A 15,400-nucleotide genomic window follows, 5' to 3' on the forward strand; every position below is an offset into this window, starting at 1 on the left:
TACAATTTCTACGTATTTTAAAGATTTTTTTTATGTTTTAATTTGTTTTTTTGAAAATTGATTCTCATTTCTAGATGCTAAGTATCATTTAGAAGGCATTAAACCCTATGTTGCAATCAGTGTGCCAGTATTTGATAAGAATGAATTAATATAATTGTAATACCACCCACGAATCAAGAGTGCTGATGAGATATTACACTTAAAAAAAAAAAAATATATATATATATATATATATAATAATTATTTTTGATCTTTACCGCTATAACATCATCATCACTTTTTCCACTCAATTTGAAGAAAAATTACACTAGTTCTTTTTTTCATTCATTATATGTATTGTCTTGCTATTTGCTGTATAATTTACTGTATAGAATACCGTAAACATATTCTGAACTTTTGTAATTTGATTTACAAGCATAAAAAAGGATTTTCCTGTTTCTTTCAGTAACGAAAAAATTTCTGTTATTTTTCGAGATTTGTTATTTTAAGTAATTATCTAATATATAATTAATTTTTTTTTTGAAAATTCACTGCGTAATGGAAAATGGTTTAAACGGAATGGTTGTTTTCTTTTAGAGAAAAATAAATATATAATTTATTTGTCCTCAGTCTCTTTTTCTTTTTTACATTTATATTTCTCTTTTATAAAAGCATTGATAAAAATAGTTTATATTGAGTAAATAGAAAAGGGTGGTCGGAGGAGTATTTGAAGATAAAATATTTTCATTTATTTTATTAATTTAATAAAATCTTATTTATTAAATTTTAAATTGAGAAACCTATATAATAAATGAGATCACAGTTTGTTTTGTAATATTTAATCTATATCTGATTAAAATAATTTCATTGATATGAAAATTATTTTAAATTAAAAAATTAATCTATATTATAAATCATGGCTTAAAGTACGGAGGATAAACAATTTTCAATGAAATATGGTAATTATATCAACTAACTTCAATGAAATGTAATCTTAATATTAATCTAGTAATAATATAAAGAATGTTGCTTAATATTTTGATGTTCATATTTGAAAGCGAATACAATAATTAGGACACATTGTAGAAGGAAAATAATTAAATGCAATTACAATTACCAATAGTAATAATAATAGAGATAGTTGGAGTAATAGTGTTAATGTATCACATACATTATGTGTGCGTACAGTATGTGTGCGTGCGTGCGTGCGTGCGTGCGTACGTACGTACGCACACACACACATCCAATTGAATGCACTACAATGTTCTGTACGCTGTAACATTATTTTCCTAATTTTATGAAACATCACCAGTTTTAAACGATTTATTTTTTGATTTCGTAATTTATTTTAAATATGAAAACGAGATACAGAAAAACACATAAAATATTTTCTGATTTGTATTAAAGAATTAAAATAATTTGGATCAAATCTAAATGTTTTAAAATAAACTAACAATATAATTTCTAAAATTATTAAGGGCATGGATTACTAAGGATTTATTCTTAGTATAGCACTTTATCTAACATTAAAATTGAATTGTCGGAATAGAGTGGTGAATTTATACAGAATGTGTTACTAAGAAAGGGAAAGTATTTAAGTACATATTCTATAATTAAAAAAAAATGTTCATGTAATGGAAATGTTCGTTTTTAAGTTGTAATTTACGAAAAATTTCGCCCTTTTTTCTTCTCAAAAGATAAAAGGGAAACATAGTGATACTTTTAGAATTTAAATTAAGGTGTATATTTGATGGTTTTATATGGTTTTTCACCTACAAAAATGAATAAAAAAGGTTCCAGAACTTTTCTCTCGTAACTTTTAAGCAAATTATTTTGAAACACAATTTTTTAGGTTAGATATGCAATCAAATTTTGTTAAATTGCCATTAAACAAATAAAATTTTGGAAAAAATTATACATAACTTAATTTTGAGAAAACTGAACATTTTAACGTCAACTGATGATGAAGAAAAGTTTAAGAAATTATACTTTTTTTAAATCAATAAAGATAGATATGCGATAGAAAAATACTGTATTATAATTTTAAACCAAGATAAGGATCACTTCAATATTTAAAAAAATATCTAAAAACGAAATAAACTAAATAAAACTGAAGTAAATAAAAGATATATTAATAGTATTATATTAATTTCATTGTGTTGTTAAATATATTAAGAAACTATTATTTATAACAATAATATAATATATGTATAAAAATTCTAGAGATACATATCTAAGAGCTGTATTATTACATTTTTCAGGTAAAAAATCATATGAAACCATCAAATTTACCTTAAATTTAATTTAAAAAATTTAATTTATAGTATCGTGGGGGTTGATAATATTTACCTCATTTTAGATCGTTAAAAACTGTTTTATGATTCGTAAAGAGAGGTAATATACTTGAAATTAGTATTTTATTAATTTCTATATCAGTATAAATTCAATTTAAGTTGATACCTGATACTGTTTGACTCAGACAACTTCGAAGTTTATGGTAAAAATAAATAGGGTACTAGAAATAGGAGAAGTAATTCACTTAGTGTAACTTTTCATTGTTAACTGTCTTGAACAATTTTAAATATTATATTATTAATTATTTTCTAATTGCTTTTAATTTCTAAGTAGTATCAGGTTGTTTTTTTTTAACTCGAGGAATAAAATAGTGAAATTCACTATAATATTATAAATGTTTTAATTTTGTAATTATTATTTGCAATGTAATAGTAACATCTTTTTGGTTGTAATCTTAGTTTATTATATTTTATTGTTAACTTATTACATCTATCCGTTAACGGAATGGATTTAAAATTTATTTAAAACTGTATTAACATTTCGTTTTTGTAGTGGTATGTTAGTCTGTATTTTAATAATTGATTCATTTTATGTTTCCCTCTTTCACATTTGAATATACCTGTTTTTAGTTTAGAATGATTATGCTAAACAGTTCCACGTTTATGTATATGCTATCAAATAAAATGGAATCTACTATACTGTAAGATGCCTTCAGTAAAAAATTTAAATACCAATGAATCAGATAAAATAAATGATAAATAAAACAAAACATAACAAAAGCTTTAAACGGTATACAAAGTGTTATACGTGAATTTATGAATGTATTTTTCAACAAATTTTTATACCTTTAAGGTTTTTAGGGATTTTTATTGTTATTCATTATTCTAAAAGAAACTGCTGTTAGAGAAAGAGCGATAAGAATAAAATGAGATTTTTAGGATGACGAGTGTTGATAAAAAGAGATAGAAAAGGCGAGTGAGGTATTGAGAATCAAGGTTATGTAGTGACCTTCACGCCAGCTCTTGTAATCAGCTGTGATAATCATATGTTATACTGTAGTTTTAACATCATTAAATATACCAAAATAAACTCAAAAATTTGAATCTTCCTGTATTCAGATGTTCTAATAATTAGTAACTTAAACAACTACAATAAAAATTTATATGTATATATTTATTTATTTTTTTTAAGTATTACTATTATTAATTATAATAATTATTATCATAATAGTCATGATTTTATGGAATTATTGTTGTTATTACAAAAATGTTATTACTAACTTAGTCAATTAAATGATTACTTCAACTATATTATTAGAATATAAATTGTGTGTAAGATATGTGAAATTAAAAAAAAAAAAATGATATATAAAAATAATAATTCGTCCGGATTTTCATATCACCGTAAAAACTTTTGTTTAAAAGTTTTGTTTCTATTTTCGTTAGATTATGATATAAGATCAACTTATAAAACATGTCAATGAGTCATAAATTAGTCAGTCAGTAATTCATAAATAACTTTCATAATATTATTTTGAGCTCGAAGTAAAGATTAATCCTAATATATTTACATCATTTTTGAACAATAAATAAATAAATAATTTAATTTGATCGATATATAATAGTTGTGATATAAAATTTGTGAATTGCAGAACCTGCTTTTTGTTAGCTGCATTTCCGTAAGCTTAGAATATAAATATAAATTAATAAACAAAAAAAAAAATATTTTTTTTTATTCTGATCAGTAAATAATAATCAATTATATAAAGTCAGAAATCAGTGCAATTACATGTAAGATAAAATCAACAGATGTAATTAAAAATACATATTAATTATTTTTAAAAAAAGACATGAAATAGTTAAGGTAAATACATGAATATGTTAAATATAGAGAATAATTCAAATTTCAGAAGGTCTTAATAAACATTATTTTAACACATATTTATGTATACTTTGAGTAGGATGCACAAATTTCAGGATTGTTAAAATTAGTATTAAAAACTTATCGATGGAATAATATCGTTTTTGTAGAAGAACTCTTCTTTAACTGTCTTTTAAATAAATTGGCGGCAGTATTATTTAATAATTCGATAATGTATTAAAAACCATACCGGAGTCATGATAAGACCTTTTATCGTAAGCTGAGGTATTGTGTTAAGTTTTACGAAAACAGTTTTGTAGTCTACTTTGGTAAAGGGTAGGCCATATTGAAATATAAATATTGATCAGCTGTCAGCTGATGAGGGTAAGACAACGTCTTGGCGGGAGTTGTTAACAGACTTCTCGGAAACTTGAGTCTCTGGCGTCCTCAAGCAAGGAATATTTCGGGGGAATCCGACGATCATCTTGCTTTGATTCAAGGCCTAGAGTGTGGGTAAATATGCAGCCGTGATTTGTAGCGTCGTTTTGACGAGGGCAGTTTTTGAATGAGCAAGTAGTACTATCGGCGGGATGGCAACTGCACTGCCGAGGGCATAGATTCCCATGAAGCTGTGAGATGTAGCGGCATCTCGACGATAGCAGTAAGTGAAAGTAAATGTCATGCAGGAGTCTGCGATTGAGCTGAGTGGAAGTAGAAGGTCTGTCCACCTCTCCCTGGGAGACCAGATCGGAGTCCATACTGAAACTAAGTCAGGAGTATGAACTGAAGTTGAGTTCACCAAGGAAACTAGGAATAAACTTCGTTGTTGCGAGCAACACTTTTGGGGGTATGTTATTATTCAATTGCCTCGAATTTATGAGACATTTACACACGCATTGGCTCTATAAAATGTAGATCTAGGCGCGGCGTTCGTGCTTCCGCGAACTCGGTAGGCTACTTTAGAGAGCAACGATGTAGGTCATTCAAGATGTCCGGATGAGGCCTGCAGCAAAGGTAAATCTGAGTTTATAAAACACTAATGTAAATATCTACCGAAGTATTTACATCAGTGGTATCCCAATGAGGCCTGACTTATTAGTATGAGATGTAAAACGTTAGAAGGCGAAGACGACTCAGGTCAGGCCTAGGAACGGGGGGGGGGGGTGTCAACCGGAAGAGTCGCCATCCTACGGGGTTGGAATGCTTTGATTCAAGATGTGCCAATTTCTCCACACTAGAACAAAGAGCGGCCAGGAATCTTAGCACCTATTCCAGTAGTCTCCAACAATCATATGCTATGACGGTTGGACGTAACTATAAGGGTTCTAAGGATATACTGGAGAAACTGTGCTTCAACATAGAATTCCTAGTCAAAAAAATGTGGAGCTTAATATGCTTCCTCACCCAAGTGATCGCCAAAATCTGCTGACGGCTAGATTTCTTAAAACTGTTACGTGGAACATCATGGGCTTAATAATCGGTAAGAGGAATTTGTGACTCTGCTCCTAAAATGACATCTTTGGATGCCATCCTTATCTCGGAGACACATTTCAGTAATAGAGACTATTTCCGTCTTTGAGGATACTCTGTATGTACAACAAATCATCCGGGTGGTAGAGCACATGGAGGTACTGCAGTGCTTATTAAAATTTCTTTAAGAAATCACCATCTTCCTGGATTCAGGAACGATCAAATGCAGCGGACTTCGGTTTAAATCCTGTACTATTAGATACATACTCGTATGTATCATTATATATAGATGTACTTATTAGTTCGTCTGTGATCTTTTTTTTTCCTCGCCATGCGATCAAGAATGAATTACTTTCGGAGTACTTTGCAACGTAGGTTCCAGATTTATCGCGCTGGAAATTGGAACGTTAAGAATTGTCTATGGGGCTCTCGACCTCCAACAATTCAAGGAAGAACTTTGGAATATTGTTCTGTCAACTTATATCTCAATGTCATGCCTATACATCCTGGCCATCGGATCTCATGAAGATACCGGACTTGCTAGATTTCTTCGTCACTTCAAGTATATTGCCTTTATACACTTTGATTAAGAATAGTTATGAATAAGCATCCAATCACTCTCCTGTTCTGGTCAGCTTAAGTACAACAATAATAAGAGTCGTATTCAATATAACATGACAGACTAGAACTCATATCGAACCTGGATTGAAGAGGAGCTGATCCTACCTGCCCCAATGAAATGTTCTGCTGTCATCGATTAAACAACACATATTTGGCAAAACACGGCTGGGCAATCATATAAACTATCTAGAGCTGAATCTCCTAGACAACACCGAAGCTGTCCGGCGACTTCTTCTTGTGCTGGACTTCGGAAAATTTGAGTGAATCTTGGGCTGGGAGGACATTACTTAAGTATGAGTGTCTTTTCTGAGTTTTTATGTAAAGCCTAATTTCCTTTCATAAACTATGTTACTGTTTATTTTATTTTCCTTTGTCTTGTAAAATGATTTGATTTTTTGTTTTTTGTTAGGGATTTACGGACTCTTGTAATTTTTTGAAGTGAAACTGTGCAAGTGCATATATGTAAATGACCTTATCGTCTTATGAATACGTGTTTTATTGAGAGAATTCATTGGAAACCCCTAATCAAGTGCTTATTGTAATTCTATTTAGTTATAGTTCCTTCTTGGAACTGGCTGTAAATAAACGAATTGTGATACAAGAAAAAAATAAATTATTATTAAAGATACACGTAAATTATCATGGTTTTATAATATAAAGTTAAATGACAAAGTAAATATACCTTCACTATTTCCCAGAATATAATTTATTTTAATAATAGATTATGGTTGACAAAAATCTTCACTTGATAAATAAATTCTAGTTATTACATCCTGGGAATCGTTTATTTTATCGACTCGATATTTTTCCTACCGTATATTAAGAAATTCTTTAATACTCTTGTGTTATCCTTATTATTCTTATTGTGAACTGACATACTAAAAAATTTTATTTTAAAGAAAGCTGAAAAGTAAGATATTTTGTATGTATATATGTATCCGTCCCTCAATAAAATTTTTATTCCTTTCACGTCTAAGGGTCATCACAAACTGTTCTAAAGATCTTTACATATTGTTCAAAAATCTCTTGTCTATCTAATGTAAGCTATATATAAGGAGATATTCTGCTAAATTATTGGACAGGTAGATATACAGACAGTATGGTAAATAAAATTGGTTTCTAGGTTCATATATCTAGAGAAAAAACATGTATTTGAATTTTATTTTTCATAGGTTATTTTTACTTTGCCGTCTTTCTTACTATATATAGGGTTGGACTTAATAAAAATCTCACTCTTGAGTCATTTTGTAGAAGATATAAAAATCATATCATATAAAAATTTGAAAATAAATAAATTAAATCATTTTCAAAAAAGCCACTTCCAAAAATTGAAATTTTATAAATTTATTTAATTTTTTCACGGTTTTAATATATACACTAGAATTATTTTTTTATAAATTAATCAAAATGATTGGAGGAAAAAATTTTCTAAATTTTTATCAGATAGGTAGAAAGAAAATTTTAATACTTTTTAAGAAAGAAAATATTTTAAAACGCTTTTAAAAATGATTACGATCCGAAAACCATTTTTAAATAATGTTACTCAAAATTAACTGAATTGCTATTTCGACTATTAAACAACAATCATCAGTAAAAAAAACGGAAAAAGTAGACCTATATATAAAAATGTGTAAAAACGTAATTGTATATATATAAAAAAAAAAAAAAGGATAATAATAATTATGGGCAATATTAATTGACTAATCAATCAGTTAATAAATAATCACGGGCAATGTTTTACTGGAATAGTAAATCAACAACGAAGTAGGGACTTCATTGTTGAACAGCGATAGAGGATTAAATTCAAATAGCATTCATTTTTATCAATTTATTTATTTTACAAACGATCGCCGAAAGGAGTGCGACCATAAGTAGACCTGTTTGGCTAAGAATAACGTTTCAGGAGACAATCCAGAGATGGCTCATCTCAAATACAATATTAATAATACGGATGAACTCTCATGATACAAACGAAGCAAATAGTTAATAATAACAAATCTAACCGATAATAAAGATAACAGATAATAAAGTTAGATAAAAGAGATAATAATAATAAGTCGCATAACATTAAAGTAACCAAGTAACGTCACAAATATTAAAGACAGATAAAAATAGCGTGGATTCTAAAAGTTTAAACCATATTTAATATAAATGATGTTATAATCACGGGTCACGAACTACAATGATCATCCACGCCCTCGAAGATCAGCAAGGTCCAGTACATGATGCCTCCTCAATTCATCATGTCAAGTAAATTCAGCGACAGATTATTCATATGCTTCTCCAGTTTTGATACTCGTATGTAGTCCCTAATGGTTTTCAGTATCTCCTCTCGAACAGGTAGTGTAGTGCCACCTCAATGTTCCAAGCAAACCATAGAGCACCTGATACCATCCTGAGAACTTGTTTAGCATATCTGAATTAAAATTTTTAAAAATCGTTTCGGGAAATTTTTCAATAAAAGGGAATTAAACTGGTATTTGAACACAAGTTTTGTTAATGCACTGGAATATCGTTTTAATTGGTATATGTTCTCTTTATATTTTTTGAAATAACTTTTATTAACCAAGCTATAAAAGGTTGCACTAAATCGTGGTGGGCAGTCTGAGTTGAGGTTTAAATTGAAAGTAATTTTACACTTTCTACTGTGACTGTCTAAAATGGTTTTTTTCAAATTCCGGTTAAAAGTAAATGTATTTTAGTGTTCAATTCGGTTGCCAAACAATATTGTTAATTATTATTATTCCTATCTTTTTGTTTTTTTCTCTTCTATAGATTTATTAATATATATGTCACCGTGAAAGACCAATATCTGGCAGATGTGATATTCTCCGGTGAATGTCGACAAATACCAAATACGTCGGTGAAAGACCGAAATATTTTCTTATTCGGACCTACATAAAATCAGGAGTTATTAAAATGCTGGATTTTATAACATAAAATATGTTATAAAATTCAACATTTATAAAATGTTGAATTTAACTGCCCCAAATGTTGGAGAATAACATATACAATTTGTATATTTAACATATACAAATAATTTTTTTTGTTAACTAGACGAGGTTAACAAACAAAATGAGCGTACGTATGTTTGTAAGTTTGTCTTAAATTTAAAATTCCTTTTTTAACGAGGGTTTCTCGCAATCTATTTAATTTAGAGATTGGTATAGGATGATTTTTTTTAAATTTCTACTTGACGTTTAGGCCACCAGTAAAGCTGATCTATGTTTGTCGAAATATGTCGACGGAGGTCAGAATAAGCAAATATCTCGGTCTTTCTCCGACTTATTTGAAATGTGTCTACATTCACCGGAGAATATTTACATTCTTCAATTTCGGTCTTTCACGGTTATTTATATATATTGTCCACTGATGATTGTTGTTTAACACGAAAGTTAGCGAAATAGCCTATATGTAAAATGTATTTTTAAATGAGATTTTTTTTAACGGTTTTTGAGCGTTGTTTTCTTTTATAGTGAATTCCAATAATCCTATATTTACTTTTTCATAATAATATTTTGTTCATAGAAAAAAAATTGTAACGTGTTTTACATTATTACTTTCTTGTGCGAAGTAAAGGAAGTATTGTGATCGCGAAAAATCTCGGTTTTCAGATTTTACCGGCAATATCCATTTTGACCATCTCTGAATTCATTTTGACTAGTTTAAGACTCTTATAACATCTAATTGTACACTTCCCCTTTTTAATGCAATCAACTGGACAAAAAGTGTCTAGAAAAGCTCAAAATCAAAATATTTGGATTTTGGACTTTTTCTTAACCGCAATAATAAGACCACATTGAGAGCTTTGCAACATTATATCATAAGTGGTACTTATTTTCATTGCTTCCAGAGTTATAGCTAAATAAAATTTTAATTAATGAAATATTTCGATCTTAGGGAAAGACACATCGGGTGGAATCAGACTTCATCTCCTTTTTTTTATTTTTTTTTTTAAATTTAAATGTATTGATTATTAATAATTTTAACGTCCAATTGTAAAAAAAATTACGATAAATAATAATTCAATAATAACAATAAAAAAAATATCTAAAAAAATATATTAGAAGTTATTAATGAAATAAATTTTATGTACTTTTCATTAAAAAAAAAAAAATGTGAGTATGTAATTTAATAGGCGTACAAGGAAGTTATGTGGTGTCCACATCAGTTTTTTTCTACTTGGATAAAGAAATCAATATACATATACTATTTACGAGAGTATATAAAAAAACAACCAAAAACAGCGTTTTCTTTTATTTGTCATATTTTTGAGCTTTATATTACAAAAAAAAAATTAAATAAACAAAAAATTCTAAAATATTTTAAAATGTTTTCGATGGTTTTAAAAATATATTAAAATAATAATTATAAAAAACGGAATATAAATATACTGTTTGGCTTAAATACATCAATACAATAATTACAATTTATTAATATTTTAAATTTAACAAGTAAAATGTGCTACATGTACTTCATATCATATTCAAAGCGCAAGCCTTGAGCTTATGTAGTAAATTAATCAACTAATTGAAAAAAAAATTAAAAAGATACATTAGGATGTCAAATTATTTAGTTTACAAAATAATAAATTTATTATACGTTATCGATATTCTAAAATTCAGATAATTAATGAATAAAAAAAAAATTTTTATTAATTTTACAGCGGAATTGTTTATGAATAATACGGAATAGCTATTTTAAAACGCTTAAAAGTAACGAACTATATTGAATATTTTAACAATCGTCATAACGGTGAATAAATATTAATAAAATTTTCAACTAACGAACAGTTTGTTATTCAATTCAATATGTATGTGTGTGTACACACTTTTTGTCTCGGATTTGAAATTTTATTTCGGATTGGGATTAAGAAACATTAGAGGATTACAAAAATATACGAAAAGCCGCTGCCGACCGTCGGGTTCACCTCAAAATGGCCACCAAAATTAAAATTTTGCCGTAACATTAACGGTGAACCTATCAAATTTGTTCAAACGTACTAATATTAGGTTTATCGAAATAAATAAATATAAATTTTTAAAATCAAAATATGACTCCAAAATAGCGGAAAAACTAACTTTTTAACAGTAAAAGAAAAAAAATGCCATAAAACAGCCAAATAATGAAAAAATAAAAAAAATTATATTAACTTAGAGTACATAAAGTTGGAGTAATAACTTTGTTAGAAGTGAATTAGTAATTGAGAGAACAATAATATGAATACTCGTTCAAGAATGTCTTACTAGATTTATCATTCATAACTGGTTATGGGTGAAATTTTCCTATAACTTTATGTCAAAATTTTTAACTTTATTAAGTATTAAATTACTTTTTTTAACCTAAATATAGTATCATTTTTAAAAAGTATCAAAAATAAATTTTTAGCAAACAATATTTTAATCTATTTAAAAAAATATTTCCTACATTGTGTACGGTAGTTTATAATTCATATCTTATAATGGAATTTTAGTACTCTTTTATAAGGGAATAGAAAATTATCTATGCATCCAAAATTTTAATAAATTATAAAATATGTTAGCATATTCATATAACTGTCTGTTTTCATATTATAAAAAAATATAATTCTAAAATTTAAATATTTCAATTGGAAATTACGGAGTTGTCAATAAATACTACGGTTACTTCTTTCATTCCTAAATAAATATGGAAATTATTTAAAAAATGGGATAGCGGGTGTTTTTGTAAATTCTTACGTTTTAGGGTCTAACTAATTATCTAAACCAAAAACTGTATATGCATGTAACTGTATATGCATACGTATGTATGTACATGTGTCGCACTGCTTTTAGCCTTATAGCTGAGGATTGAATCAACCGATTTTCTTCAAATTTGGCTCAAACATTTTTATATTACGAGCATTGATCGAATTATTATTTTTTAATCTGTTAACAGAGTGGGGATATCGCGAAAAACCAATTGTGATTTTCTTCAGAGGCATTTTAGAGAAAATTTATTAAAACAAATTTGTTTCCTATAATACATAAATAATCAAAAAAATTAAAATAAGTCAACCCATACTTCTTAAAGTTGAAATATATGTGTATTGATGTTTTGACTTATCTCGCTACAGTTAAAAACTTAACAAATATTTTTCAAATATTTATTTGAAAGTTTATACTTCTTACATAGAGCTCTCAAAAGACGTCTACATAATTTTTTAAATTGTCCCAAAACTAAATTGCAGAAATTTAAGGTTTTACACCTTAATTTAATGGAATTAATACAAGGTTGCTTAAATATTTTATTATTGATTGTAAAAAAAAAATTAAAAAAACTTTTTACAAAAGCTAGATTTAAGTATAAATATATCAGTTGATAAGTTATATTAATAAATTATTAATCTACTAAAGATACAGTTTACTAGTATTTTTTTGCAACTTAACTTTTAAACAAAAATGAAAGATAATATTCAAAATTAATGCTGTACTTAATAATGTTTGTAACTGCAAATGTTTTAGTGAAATAGAAATATAAATAAAATTAAATTGATACACGTACCTGTGCTTTCTAGTCTAATGATTTCTTAAAATATATACCTGCTTTATTCTGTAAAAAATTTGTTTATACTAGGTCCTACACTGTGGTTATTTTATTTTCATACACAAAATTTAAAAATATCATGGATTTTTAATCACGATTCAACATATTTGATTTTATGATATATTTAAATATCTAGATAACACAATTTTTGTTATGTAACCTCTTCCAAAAGTAATTAACGAAAAACAAGCAACGCAAAGAATTAATAAACTTGTTACGGGTTTAACAGTATTTATAGGTCGGTTAACATAAATTTGCGATATAATTTTAATTTTTTTAAAAAGTACTAAAAAAAATTTTAAATTAATTATTATAAGGATAAAAGTGACATCACCCAATAAAAAAGCTGACAATGACATAATTAAAGTTAGAATTTTGTCCTATCTCTAGAACCAAATTTGAAAAATATTACTATCTATAAAATCTTACCAGTTTTCTTAATAAAAATAAACAATTAACAGTAAATGTTTAAAAATTATTTATGAAATCAATCTCTATTCACATTATTTTTATTTTAAAAAATAGATATATAAAATACTATACAAATACTACTTTCATTTTATAAGAACCAATTTGTAAAAATATAATAAAATAATTTCAAGTCTATTGAGCAAAACACAGCAATTTACAGAACACAGAACAGTAAATTTAATAACCCGTGCCGCTAAGATACTGTTAAGAGTACTAAACTGAAGATTGGTAAGAATAATGAAAGAAAATGTATGAGAAGAAAGTTTAGTTTTAGAAAACGGAAAGGAATCAGATATGCCAGTGGGCTACTAATGACGGTTGGAGAGAGACATGACGAGAGAGAAAAAATAATGGAGTTGTGTACCATAGATTTAGAAAATCCATTTGATAAACTCAAACAGAAGAAAATAATGAAGATTTTGAAGGAAATAAGTAGAATGGAAAGAAAAAATGCTAATTAAAGTATTGTAAATGATAAAAAAGCTACACTGAAAGTAAGTAAGAAAATAACTAACTGGTTGGTATAGGTCGACGTGTTAAGTGAAGATGATGCCTCTCACCGAACACTGTTTGACTTTAACTTTTACATTGAAGATATGATAAGGAATACATCAAAAGAAAGAAAAGAAGGATTGATGATATGTTAATTCTAGCTGATAGCACACACGCGTTTAAAGATTGTTCACAGTTCTGTAGAAAAAATGAAAGAGTTCAGAATGAAAATAAATATAGGAAAAACAAAAGTAAAGAAAGTAAACAACAAAGCGGTAAGGACAAGGAAAGGAAGAATAGAAAAAAAGATTACAGATATTTTGGAATTAATGTGATAGAGGACTGGAAGAGTACAATGCAAATAAAAGGAAGGATAGTGACGACAGAGGAAGCCTTCAGTAAAAACAGGAAATTACTGTGTAGTAAAAGTCTGGACTTAGAGCTAAGGGGAAAAGAACTAAATTAAAGTTTTTGAGATGTGGATATGGAGAAGAATAGAGAAAGTAAGATGGATAAATAAATTGAGGAATGAGGAAGTAATGAACAGGCTTAAAGAAGAAACAACGCTTATGCTAGAAGTAAACAAAAAAAAAAGAAACCTAGTTAGGACATGTGGTTGTAAGAAGTGGAATCCTGACAACTGGAAGGGTCAGTAGAAGGAAAATGAAAGCTAGGAAGAAATACTATGAAGTTTACTATGAAATACTATGAAGAAATACTATGAAGGAGGTGAAGCTTAGAAACTACAGGGACTGAAGAAAAAGGGTAATAAATAAATGAGACAGCGGTGGCATAAAAAACCTTCTGACAGTCAGAACACCAGATGATAAGAGTAAAAGAATAATTATTACAAAAATTTATTAAAATAATAATATTAGGATTGAAATCACGTATAAGATTATGATGTAATTTTAAAACTACTGCCGACTTCCATAATGCAGTGGAAGAATTTCTGCTTTTCATCAAAATATTTCTGGATATGACGTTTTTCACAAGATACTGAAATTAATTTTTCATTATTATTTTTGAAGGAATATACTTTTAAAATATTTCAAATGGGTTTAATTGGAACATTAAGGAGTTAATGAAACTCCTACTTCATGTAGGAGTTTTGCTAAGCAGGAATTTATTAAACCCTAAGATTTTAATAACGATAGAAGCTTCTTCAGATACAGGTAATAAAACAGTCAAAAAATTCTATGAAGTAGTTTTAAGTGGTGGTGAATTTTAAGAAACTATAAAACAATATTCGGTGTAACTTTTCTACTGATAAATTAAAAAAAAAAAATTAAGTAACATTTTTTTTAAGATCAATATAATTTAAATGTAGCTTCCACTAAGAAAATCCTCTCCCTTCATATTAAAATAAAATGAATACAAAAACGTAATTATATAGAATATACGTTTGAAATATACAAGGTGCCACACAAAATTTCATGATTGTATGTTATAAAGCCGGGTAAAAATCAAAATATAAACTTGCATATCAATTTAAGGATGATTTTAATATTTTAGAGAAATCAGGGAATTTAAAACATTTTTAAAGAAAAAGAACCGGGAGATATATCTTATTCATTTAGCATTACTTCTATTTTAATTTACTAAACATTTGCGAAAGTAAGAAGTACAGGAATTATCAAATAAATAA

At 27.4% G+C, this 15,400-nt stretch overlaps 1 protein-coding gene across 1 annotated transcript in view; it reads right to left on the reverse strand.

Annotated features, from left to right (window-relative positions):
- Positions 1-15,400, reverse strand: part of LOC142319482 (uncharacterized) — a 439,670-nt gene that overhangs the window by 120,748 nt on the left and 303,522 nt on the right. The window lies entirely within an intron of this gene.

The sequence above is a fragment of the Lycorma delicatula genome, chromosome 1 (genome assembly GCF_047948215.1).
Source record: "Lycorma delicatula isolate Av1 chromosome 1, ASM4794821v1, whole genome shotgun sequence".
Taxonomy (NCBI): domain Eukaryota; kingdom Metazoa; phylum Arthropoda; class Insecta; order Hemiptera; family Fulgoridae; genus Lycorma; species Lycorma delicatula.